An 11931-nucleotide genomic window follows, 5' to 3' on the forward strand; every position below is an offset into this window, starting at 1 on the left:
CACTCCAGGCTCCCACACACGTTAGGTGCACTGTGTAGGTAGGTTACAGTTAGTTATACTGGGTGCGTTTATATTATTAAAGGGACACTCCAGGCTCCCACACACGTTAGATGCACTGTGTAGGTTTGGTTACAGTTAGTTATATTGGGTGGGTTTATATTATTAAAGGGACACTCCAGGCTCCCACACACATTAGGTGCACTGTGTAGGTTAGGTTCAGTTAGTTATACTGGGTGGGTTTATATTATTAAAGGGACACTCCAGGTTCCCACACACGTTAGGTGCACTGTGTAGGTTAGGTTACAGTTAGTTATACTGGGTAGGTTTATATTATTAAAGGGACACTCCAGGCTCCCACACACGTTAGGTGCACTGTGTAGGTTAGGTTACAGTTAGTTATACTGGGTGAGTTTATATTATTAAAGGGACACTCCAGGCTCCCACACACGTTAGATGCACTGTGTAGGTTAGGTTACAGTTAGTTATACTGGGTGGGTTTATATTATTAAAGTCACACTCCAGGCTCCCACACACGTTAGGTGCACTGTGTAGGTAGGTTACAGCTAGTTATACTAGGTGGGTTTATATTATTAAAGGGACACTCCAGGCTCCCACACACGTTAGATGCACTGTGTAGATTAGGTTACAGTTAGTTATACAGGGTGGGTTTATATTAATAAAGAGACACCCCAGGCTCCCACACACGTTAGATGCACTGTGTAGGTTAGGTTACAGTTAGTTATACTGGGTGGGTTTATATTATTAAAGGGACACTCCAGGCTCCCACACACATTAGGTGCACTGTGTAGGTTAGGTTACAGTTAGTTATACTGGGTGGGTTTATATTATTAATAGTATTTTTTTGTACTCATTTTGCTTTGTATCTGTTTGTTTGAGGTACCATTGTAGTTTGCATCAGTGAGGAATGAATTGAGAATGTTTTAAACGTCTGCAATTCAAACTTTGAGAAAAAAAATATGAAAACAGCCAGCATATAATCCGACAACCTAAACTAAACATATACATAAAGTGATAGGCCAAAGTGTTGTTGTTTTTGTTTTATTACCATCAGTGAACTTTTAACTCTCTTAGCGGCTTAACTACAGTATTTTTAAGTTATGTGTAATTACTATGTCTGAAGGTCTGAAGTTAATAAACATCAGTAATTAGTCATTTATTAAACATCGGTCTGAAATATTGCTGAAACCGTTATTATCTGAGATTAAAATAAAAAAAACACAACGTAAATATGTAACCAATGTCAAATGTATAGAAAACAGGAGAGCGCAACTCTATTTGTAATTAAAAACAAATAATTAAGTTAAAATATATAAATGAATATATATATATATAGCAAAATATAAACCAAGCAGCTATACACATAAAAAGTTTCCTTCAAACTTCACAATTAGCAATATTTAAAAATAAGTGTAAGCGCTATATTGAGAAAACCCTAAATTGGGTGATCTACATATAAACCATGAAATAAAAACAGCTAAACATGCAGTATTATGATTGGTAAAAAACACCCTTATAAATAATTGTGACAAAAGCAACTTCGTCACTGTTTTTTTGAGGATTAATGGCCAGCCTTTTACCCTGTGACTATGGCTCCTTTAATTTATTTTGGCTGAGAGACCCTAATTGTGCCTATTGGGACTTTAAACATTGTTGTTTTCAAACTCCCGAACAGTCGAAGTGGCCGCCATTCGACATTCGAACGGCATTCGACATTCGATTCGGCGGCCATCTTGTTCACATGGGCTAAAACCGCGAATAGACTTCAGGGGGACTTAGCCGGGAATGCCCTGGATCTATTTTCGTCATGAAAACCTCGCAGTTCGCAGTCGGTCCTCCAGCGGCACTTAGCCGCGAATCTATGGAACTTTTTTGGGCATGAAATCCTGGGGTCGCCTCGGCAAAAAATTGACTTTCATGAAATTTCTGAACCCCTGATCTGATCTGGGTGATTTTTGGATATGTTGTTCACCCAGATCAGGGCTATCAGGGGATGTAAGATGGGGATATGTTATGTTTTGGGGGGTTTTCCTGACTTTGTAAAAATGTATGTTTTTCTGCTTAGAGTTAATTAAGTTAGCCCATTGTCTTTGTTAATTGTATCACACATTGAGGGGAGGGATTGTGTACACTGTATGTGGGAGAGTCTGAATGTAAACCTCTGTTTTGATTGGTTTGTATGTTTTGTATTCGGTGCCCAACTAGGTCCACCTGGGCGTCACCTTTGTTGAAAAACTGTATAAAACCTCAAGCTGTTCAATAAACCTTCAGACCTCTCAACTCGGTCAATAAACCTTCTTACCCTCAACTCGCAGCCTCGCCTCGTGTTGTAGGGTACTGCTATATCAAACTGGGGATTGATATACTCTGTATAGTCCCCTGGATGCTAATCACTAGCTCTTCTAAGCAGGGGCGTTTTAGCCGCAAGGCAAACAAGGCATTTGCCTTGGGCGGCATTTTCCAGGGGGCGGCAAAAAACGCCGCCCCCAAATGCCCAGGGCAAATGCCTTGTTAGCCTTGCGGCTAACTGGGCTGCCGGTCGGGCTGAATGGCTGGTCGGGCGGGCGGTTAGGCGGCTGGCGAAGGAGCTCTTCCTCTGAGCGCTCTGCTCAGCTCCCTCGCGCGCCGCGGAGTGAGGCTGGGAGCCGGAATATGACATCATCTTCCAGCTCCCAGCCTCACCCTGCGGGCGGCGCGCGAGGGAGCTGAGCAGAGCGCTCAGAGGAAGAGCTCCTTCGCCAGCCGCCTAACCGCCAGCGCACAGCAGCCTGCACGCCCGGCCGGCCGGCAGCCACTGGACCACCAGGGAGAAAGAGGCCCCCACAGCATTCCCAAAGGTAAGGAGGCTGGGGGGTAGGTTAAATTAAAATATATATATATATATATATATATATGTTAATGTGTGTTTGCCTGACTGTGTTTGTCTGACTGTGTGTGTCTGACTGTGTGTGTGTGTCTGACTGTGTGTGTGTGTCTGACTGTGTGTGTGTGTGTCTGACTGTGTGTGTGTGTGTCTGACTGTGTGTGTGTGTCTGACTGTGTGTGTGTGTCTGACTGTGTGTGTGTGTCTGACTGTGTGTGTGTGTGTCTGACTGTGTGTGTGTGTGTGTCTGACTGTGTGTGTGTGTCTGACTGTGTGTGTGTGTCTGACTGTGTGTGTGTGTGTCTGACTGTGTGTGTGTGTGTGTCTGACTGTGTGTGTGTGTGTGTCTGACTGTGTGTGTGTGTGTGTCTGACTGTGTGTGTGTGTCTGTTAGTGTGTGTGTGTGTGTCTGACTGTGTGTGTGTGTCTGTGTGTGTGTGTGTGTTAGTGTGTGTGTGTCTGTTAGTGTGTGTGTGTGTGTGTCTGTTAGTGTGAGTGTGTTTGCCTGTGAGTGTGTGTGTCTGTTAGCTAGTGTATGCGTATCTGTCAGTGAATGTGTGTGTGTATTTAGAAGGCGGGACGGGGGGAAGGGTTGGGTGGGGGTGGCGCGGGGGGGGGGGAGGGGCGTCTGAGTTTTGTCCTGGCTAGGGCAGCACAAAACCAGGATACACCACTGCTTCTAAGAGCTTGTTCCTGCTTCACTCTCTGAAGGAAGAGAGGTTCACCCACTGGAGCCTGGAGCCTTGTCGTAGGTCCAGGGTGGGTAGGAGACGGCAGGACCCCAACCAAGCTGCGGTGGTTCGTGGTGTCTGCAGTGCTTATGGTGGCCACTAAGAGCGTTACTTTATACGCTCACATCTGTTTAACTCTTAAAGTGCCATGTGTCCTATATCTTTCCATAAAGAAGGCTCCCCTTACAATACATATTGATTTGGGGTTTCAAAAACCCCAAGATGTGCATAGTTAATACAATGAAACAATTATATAGATACATATAGAGAGATAAAAACAAACAAATTCATAAATGAAAAAGCTTCATATTAGTATACAAATGCATTCATTGCACAAAATGAACAAAATAATTAAAATATTAAAATCAAATGACATCAATGTAAGAAAAAACTTGGCTGCAGCTTTGCTAATACTTCATTTACCACATTTAAAAATCCCTTTTCTGAGTTTAAAAAGTGGGTCTCTGGCTTAGGTGGTCGTAAATCGTGTACTAGTTTATCTTTAATCGTGGGGGCACCCCTAAATATTATCCTTGGTTGTTCTGGTAAAAACGTGGCTAAAACAGAATCTTTTTTTTTTTTTTTCTGAGGTAAGGGTTCCTTTTGGGGGAGAGGGTGTCTTCATTTTGTTACAAATAAACACAGTGTTACGCTATGAGGTCCTTTTTTGTATCTTTTAAAGGTACGGAAATCACTGTGACATAAAGTGTATTACAAGACGCTGGGCCCTAGCTGTGTGGCAAGATTATCCCTATATAACTGTTACCCCAAAACGCTTAGGCGTTTCAGCATGTGAACTGTTTTTTGAAATAACACACACTGTGACCTATATGCGATTGATTATTTATAAGGGTGGTTTTTACCAATCATAACACTGCATGTTTAGCTGTTTTTATTTCATGGTTTATACGTAGATCACCCAATTTAGGGTTTTCTCAATATAGCGCGTACACTTATTTTTAAATATAAATATGTAACCAACAGAACTGGTTATCTGGGGGATAATCCATATTCAATAAACTTTTATTTAAGTTATATTAAAATCTGTGGTTTGTTTTCATTTGACATAAAGTTTACTGTTGGCCGAGTTCCTATTTTGGATTTCCCAGCCCTCCGTCCCATATCACCCTATTTCGGACCCTCTTTTATCTCCTAATGTCCCTCTTTTCTAGGAGCTCCATATTGTTGGTGTGTCTGAGTGTATAACAGAGCTCCACAGCAATAATACTCCCAGTAATGTGTCTGAGTGTATAACAGAGCTCCACAGCAATAATACTCCCAGTAATGTGTCTGAGTGTATAACAGAGCTCCACAGCAATAATACTCCCAGTAATGTGTCTGAGTGTATAACAGAGCTCCACAGCAATAATACTCCCAGTAATGTGACTGAGTGTATAACAGAGCTCCACAGCAATAATACTCCCAGTAATGTGTCCGAGTGTATAACAGAGCTCCACAGTAATAATACTCCCAGTAATGTGTGAGTGTATAACGGAGCTTCACAGCGATAATACTCCCAGTAATGTGTATGAGTGTATAACAGAGCTCCACAGCAATAATACTCCCAGTAATGTGTCTGAGCGTATAACAGAGCTCCACAGCAATAATACTCCCAGTAATGTGTCTGAGTGTATAACAGAGCCCCACAGCAATAATACTCCCAGTAATGTGTCTGCGTGTATAACAGAGCTCCACAGCAATAAAACTCCCAGTAATGTGTCTGAGTGTATAACAGAGCTCCACAGTAATAATACTCCCAGTAATGTGTCTGAGTGTATAACAGAGCTCCACAGCAATAATACTCCCAGTAATGTGTCTGCGTGTATAACAGAGCCCCACAGCAATAATACTCCCAGTAATGTGTCTGAGTGTATAACAGAGCTCCACAGTAATAATACTCCCAGTAATGTGTCTGAGTGTATAACAGAGCTCCACAGCAATAACACTCCCAGTAATGTGTCTGAGTGTATAACAGAGCTCTACAGCAATAATACTCCCAGTAATGTGTCTGAGTGTATAACAGAGCTCCACAGTAATAATACTCCCAGTAATGTGTCTGCGTGTATAACAGAGCTCCACAGCAATAATACTCCCAGTAATGTGTCTGAGTGTATAACAGAGCCCCACAGCAATAATACTCCCAGTAATGTGTCTGAGTGTATAACAGAGCCCCACAGCAATAATACTCCCAGTAATGTGTCTGAGTGTATAACAGAGCTCCACAGTAATAATACTCCCAGTAATGTGTCTGAGTGTATAACAGAGCTCCACAGCAATAATACTCCCAGTAATGTGTCTGCGTGTATAACAGAGCCCCACAGCAATAATACTCCCAGTAATGTGTCTGAGTGTATAACAGAGCTCCACAGTAATAATACTCCCAGTAATGTGTCTGAGTGTATAACAGAGTCCCACAGCAATAATACTCCCAGTAATGTGTCTGAGTGTATAACAGAGCCCCACAGCAATAATACTCCCAGTAATGTGTCTGAGTGTATAACAGAGTCCCACAGCAATAATACTCCCAGTAATGTGTCTGAGTGTATAACAGAGCCCCACAGCAATAATACTCCCAGTAATGTGTCTGAGTGTATAACAGAGTCCCACAGCAATAATACTCCCAGTAATGTGTCTGAGTGTATAACAGAGCTCCACAGTAATAATACTCCAAGTAATGTGTCTGAGTGTATAACAGAGCTCCACAGCAATAATACTCCCAGTAATGTGTCTGAGTGTATAACAGAGCTCCACAGCAATAATACTCCCAGTAATGTGTCTGAGTGTATAACAGAGCTCCACAGTAATAATACTCCCAGTAATGTGTCTGTGTATAACAGAGCTTCACAGCAATAATACTCCCAGTAATGTGTCTGAGTGTATAACAGAGCTCCACAGTAATAATACTCCCAGTAATGTGTCTGTGTATAACAGAGCTTCACAGCAATAATACTCCCAGTAATGTGTCTGAGTGTATAACAGAGTCCCACAGCAATAATACTCCCAGTAATGTGTCTGAGTGTATAACAGAGCTCCACAGCAATAATACTCCCAGTAATGTGTCTGAGTGTATAACAGAGCTCCACAGCAATAATACTCCCAGTAATGTGTCTGAGTGTATAACGGAGCTCCACAGCAATAATACTCCCAGTAATGTGTCTGAGTGTATAACAGATCTCCACAGAAATAATACTCCCAGTAACGTGTCTGAGTGTATAACAGAGCTCCACAGCAATAATACTCCCAGTAATGTGTCTGAGTGTATAACAGAGCTCCACAGTAATAATACTCCCAGTAACGTGTCTGAGTGTATAACAGAGCCCCACAGCAATAATACTCCCAGTAATGTGTCTGAGTGTATAACAGAGCCCCACAGAAATAATACTCCCAGTAATGTGTCTGAGTGTATAACAGAGTCCCACAGCAATAATACTCCCAGTAATGTGTCTGAGTGTATAACAGAGCTCCACAGCAATAATACTTCCAGTAATGTGTGTGAGTGTATAACAGAGCTCCACAGCAATAATACTTCCAGTAATGTGTCTGAGTGTATAACAGAGCCCCACAGCAATAATAATCCCAGTAATGTGTCTGAGTGTATAACAGAGCTCCACAGCAATAATACTCCCAGTAATGTGTCTGAGTGTATAACAGAGCTCCACAGCAATAATACTCCCAGTAATGTGTCTGAGTGTATAACAGAGCCCCACAGCAATAATACTCCCAGTAATGTGTCTGAGTGTATAACAGAGCTTCACAGCAATAATACTCCCAGTAATGTGTCTGAGTGTATAACGGAGCTCCACAGTAATAATACTCCCAGTAATGTGTCTGAGTGTATAACAGAGCCCCACAGCAATAATACTCCCAGTAATGTGACTGAGTGTATAACAGAGCCCCACAGAAATAATACTCCCAGTAATGTGTCTGAGTGTATAACAGAGTCCCACAGCAATAATACTCCCAGTAATGTGTCTGAGTGTATAACAGAGTCCCACAGCAATAATACTCCCAGTAATGTGTCTGAGTGTATAACAGAGCTCCACAGCAATAATACTTCCAGTAATGTGTGTGAGTGTATAACAGAGCTCCACAGCAATAATACTTCCAGTAATGTGTCTGAGTGTATAACAGAGCCCCACAGCAATAATAATCCCAGTAATGTGTCTGAGTGTATAACAGAGCTCCACAGCAATAATACTCCCAGTAATGTGTCTGAGTGTATAACAGAGCTCCACAGCAATAATACTCCCAGTAATGTGTCTGAGTGTATAACAGAGCTTCACAGCAATAATACTCCCAGTAATGTGTCTGAGTGTATAACGGAGCTCCACAGTAATAATACTCCCAGTAATGTGTCTGAGTGTATAACAGAGCTCCACAGCAATAATACTCCCAGTAATGTGACTGAGTGTATAACAGAGCTCCACAGCAATAATACTCCCAGTAATGTGACTGAGTGTATAACAGAGCTCCACAGCAATAATACTCCCAGTAATGTGTCCGAGTGTATAACAGAGCTCCACAGCAATAATACTCCCAGTAATGTGTCTGAGTGTATAACAGAGCCCCACAGCAATAATACTCCCAGTAATGTGTCTGAGTGTATAACAGAGCCCCACAGTAATAATACTCCCAGTAATGTGTCTGAGTGTATAACAAAGCTCCACAGCAATAATACTCCCAGTAATGTGTCTGAGTGTATAACAGAGCTCCACAGCAATAATACTCCCAGTAATGTGTCTGAGTGTATAACAGTGTATAAGTGTATGAGCAGGGCCGGTGCTAGGATTTTTAGTTACACAGGCGAAGATGCATTTTGGCGCCCCCAACCCTCATTAAAAAAAAAAATGCATCTTCACCTGTGTGTCTTTCCTCCCAAGCCAGAGGCACACAGGCATCATTTTTCAGTCACACAGTCAAAGTCATACAGGTACACTGTCATACAAAGACAGAAATAATCATACAGAGACATACAGACACATACAGTCAGAGACATACAAGCATATAAAGACATACATGCATACAGAGGCATACTGTCATACAGACACATACATACATACAGAAACATGCATTCAAAGACATACAGGCATACAGAGACACACAGACACACACATACGTACATACAGAGACATAAAGGCATACAGTTACATACATGCATACAGAGACATATATACAGACATTCAGAGACAAACATACATCCAGTTACATACATGCATACAGAGACATACAGAAACATACGTACAAGACATACAGGCATACAGACACATACATACATACAGAGGCATACCGTCATACAGATACATACATACAGACAGGCATACAGAAAAATACATACTCACACACACACACAAACTCACAGACACATACTCGAACACACACACACACACACTGACAGACACACATACTCACATGCACACACACACTGACAGACACACACACACTCACACACACACACTCACTCACACACAAACTCACAGACACACATACACACTGGCATACACACTCACACTCACATGCACACACACTAATTAATCATCTAAATTAAATGTAAATGTCCCACCCAGCCTCCCTACCTGGAGAGCTGGCGTGGGTCTCTCATTGGTGGTCCAGTGGGGCTGCTGGGAGGCGTGCGGCTGAACTGAATTAGGAGGCGGTGAGTGAGCTCTCTGATCTCTCTGACCGGCTCCCTCGCAGGCTGTTTTCTGATGCCGCGGGAGCCGGAATATGACGTCATATTCCGGCTCCCGCGGCATCAGCAAAAGTCGCGCAAGGGAGCCGGTCAGAGAGATCAGAGCTCCCTCGCCGCCTCCTAATTCAGTTCAGCCGCACGCCGCGCCGGGGATCCAGGAGGTGACCAGGCATGAGGGAGCACTTCCCTCCTGCCGGTCACTGGAATTTTGCGCCTCCAAAGCCGGTGCGCCCTAAGGCGGCCGCCTGTGCCGCCTTATGGACGCGCCGGCCCTGTGTATGAGTGTATAACTCTGTTTTTAATCTTTCAAGATTCTTTTCTTTCAGGAAGTGTTCCGGAGGATTGGAGGAAGGCAGATGTGGTTCCTATATTCAAAAAGGGTTCAAAATCCTTGCCTGGAAATTATAGACCTGTGAGCTTAACTTCTGTGGCTGGGAAAATATTTGAAAGGTTATTAAGGGATTATATTCAAGAATTCCTTGAGAAGAACATGGTTATCAGCAAAAATCAGCATGGTTTTATGAAGCACAGGTCATGTCAAACTAACTTGATTGTGTTCTATGAAGAAGTAAGTAGAAGTATAGATCAGGGTGTTGCAGTGGATGTGATCTACTTGGATTTTGCCAAGGCATTTGATACAGTTCCACACAGAAGATTAGTGTTCAAACTCAAGGAAATCGGTCTCGATGAAAATGCTTGTTCTTGGGTAGAACATTGGCTTAAAAACAGAGTACAAAGAGTTGTCATTACTGGTAAATTTTCAAGCTGGACAGAGGTGGTAAGTGGTGTCCCTCAGGGGTCTGTTCTGGGACCCCTTCTATTTAACATGTTTATAAATGATCTTGAAGACAGCATTGAAAGTCATGTTTCAGTGTTTGCAGATGACACAAAACTTTGTAAAATAATACAATGTGAGCAAGATATTACTTTGCTGCAGAGGGATTTAGATAGACTGCGGGACTGGGCACTCAAATGGCAGATGAAATTTAATGTAAAAAAATGCAAAGTTATGCACTTCGGCGTAAAGAATACACAAGCAACGTGTACCCTTAAGGCAGGGGTTCTCAACCTTGTCCTCAAGGACCCCCTACCAGTCCAGGGTTTAGGGATTACCTGGGTGTGTCTAAGGTGTTTTTTTCTTCCTTTTTCTAAACACCTTAGACACACCCAGGTAATCCCCAAATCCTGGACTGGTAGGGGGTCCTGAGGACTGGGTTGAAAACCCCTGCCTTAATGGAAGCGAATTAGGGATAACAACACACGAAAAGGACTTGGGAATTGTTATAGACAACAAACTATGCAACAATGTGCAATGTCAATCAGCAGTGGCCAAGGCCAGTAAGGTATTGTCATGCATGAAAAAGGGCATTCATTCTCGGGACGAGAATATCATTTTGCCTCTTTATAAATCACTGGTAAGATCACATATTGAATATGCTGTGCAATTTTGGGCACCTGTTCTAAAGAAGGATATTATGGCACTAGAAAAAGTGCAGAGGCGGGCTACAAAATTAATAAAAGGAATGGAACATATCAGCTATGAAGTAAGGTTAACAAATTTAAACCTATTTAGTTTAGAAAAACGTCGCCTGAGAGGGGATATGATAACATTATACAAATATATTCGGGGCCAATACAAACCATTGTGTGGAAATCTATTCACAAACCGGACTTTACATAGGACACGAGGTCATGCGTTTAGACTGGAAGAAAGAAGATTTTGTCTAAGGCAAAGGAAAGGTTTTTTTACTGTAAGAACAATCAGGATGTGGAATTCTGTGCCTGAAGAAGTGGTTTTATCAGAGTCCATACTGATGTTCAAACAGCTACTAGATGCATACTTGCAAAAACAGAATATTCAAGGATATAATCTTTTAATGTAGGGTAATAACTGCTTGATCCAAGGATAAATCTGACTGCCATTCTGGGGTCAAGAAGGAATTTTTTTCCTTGCTTGTTGCAAAATTGTTCTTCAAACTGTTTTTTTTTTTTTGCCTTCTTTTGGATCAACAGCAAAAAACACATGTGAGGAAGGCTGAACTTGATGGACACAAGTCTCTTTTCAGCTATGTATCTATGTAACTCCCAGTAATGTGTCTGAGTGTATAACAGAGCTCCACAGCAATAATACTCCCAGTAATGTGTCTGAGTGTATAACGGAGCTCCACAGCAATAATACTCCCAGTAATGTGTCTGAGTGTATAGCAGAGCTCCACAGCAACAATACTCCCAGTAATGTGTTATAACAGAGCTCCACAGCAATAATACTCCCAGTAATGTGTCTGAGTGTATAACAGAGCCCCACAGTAATAATACTCCCAGTAATGTGTCTGAGTGTATAACTGAGCTCCACAGCAATAATACTCCCAGTAATGTGTCCGAGTGTATAACAGAGCTCCACAACAATAATACTCCCAGTAACGTGTCTGAGTGTATAACAGAGCTCCACAGCAATAATACTCCCAGTAACGTGTCTGAGTGTATAACAGAGCTCCACAGCAATAATACTCCCTCTCTGTTTTTAATCTTTCAAGATTCTTTTCTTTCAGGAAGTGTTCCGGAGGATTGGAGGAACGCAGATGTGGTTCCTATATTCAAAAAGGGTTCAAAATCCTTGCCTGGAAATTATG

This window comes from Pelobates fuscus, chromosome 9 (genome assembly GCF_036172605.1).
Source record: "Pelobates fuscus isolate aPelFus1 chromosome 9, aPelFus1.pri, whole genome shotgun sequence".
In the NCBI taxonomy this organism is placed as follows: domain Eukaryota; kingdom Metazoa; phylum Chordata; class Amphibia; order Anura; family Pelobatidae; genus Pelobates; species Pelobates fuscus.